Here is a 1,294-nt window from a genome sequence, read left to right as displayed (position 1 = left end):
TACCACCATCACTATCTCACCCTCTCTTACTCATTCCAACCTCCTCCACAGGTTCCTTCTTCCAACAACCCCTCCGCGTCTCCTCCTGTCCCAGCCTCATTGCTGCTGCAACAACTAACATCAAAACCTTATACTGTCAGGGGAGGCCTCAGACCCAATAAGACTTCCCCCTGGTTCCGACATACCAGCGAAAAGGGATCCAACTGTCTTAAGCTACCTATTCCAGCTGACCCAGCTAACTTTTACCTCGATACACTCAAATTCCATCTCCCTAGACATCAAAACTCAATACCCAACATTCCCATACAGGCCCTCACGGGGGCCACAGTATCGGGCACGGTCGGTATTTGGGACAAGGAAGGTCCCCCAAGTAATACACGGGAACCCTAACCCCTTTCTTCTCCCTCGACATCTTTACCTGCATTGGTCCCTCTGGCCTCTTCCTCCTCTGTGGAACCTCCACATAACGCCTGCCCCCCCACCAATTAGACACCTACACCCTAGTTTTACTTTCTCCAGCTATTCAGATCACCCCCAGTAATCTATCTCTACCTGTCCCCATATACACTCGCATGTGCCGAAAAAGGGCCGTCTCCCTCATTCCACTCCTGGTGTCACTGGGCATCTCTGGAGGGGTAGCGACAGGGATGTAGGTGTAGGAGTTCCTTATACCACTTTCAGGCCCCATCACAGGACCTCGCCCAGAACCCCCCCCCCCCAAAAAAGAAAGAAACAGAGACCACCACAAAAACCAGTGGGGCTCCAGGTTCATGGGTAGCTGCGGCCCTTGACTTCTCCCCCTCATAGGGCCTCTAATCATTATCTTTTCAGTGCTAGCCTTCCGTCCCTGCCTTCTCCGCCTTTTCACCCAGTTCCTGCAGAGCCGACTCCAGGCGTTCCCCAATGGAACTGTCCGTAAAATGCTTCTCCTACAACATTACCAACCCCTTCCACAACGGCCCCCTCCTCTTACCGCCCAAGTTCAGCCTGAAGCTGCTACAGAAGAGAGACACAAGGGCCTCTCTCCTTTTAAATAACAAACAAGGCTGGAACGTTAGGTCTCTGAATGTTAAAGACCTTGACTTGATGTTAGGTCTCAGAGACCTTGACGTCTGCAAGAAAATAACAAAATGTCTGTTGGCCTGCACCTGCAGAAAGAGCCAAACTTGCAATAACAGAAAAAAAAAAAATGGGCCACTGGCTTACAGGAAGTCAGCATTTTGTGTTCAAAGAATGCTACCCTGTCAGCACCGCCCCTATATAACCGTCCTCACCCCCCTTCCTCGGGGCTGCA

Source organism: Hipposideros armiger, unplaced genomic scaffold (genome assembly GCF_001890085.2).
Source record: "Hipposideros armiger isolate ML-2016 unplaced genomic scaffold, ASM189008v1 scaffold_92, whole genome shotgun sequence".
NCBI lineage: Eukaryota > Metazoa > Chordata > Mammalia > Chiroptera > Hipposideridae > Hipposideros > Hipposideros armiger.
The sequence above is the reverse complement of the archived record's forward strand: the minus strand, read 5'-3'. Positions refer to the sequence as shown.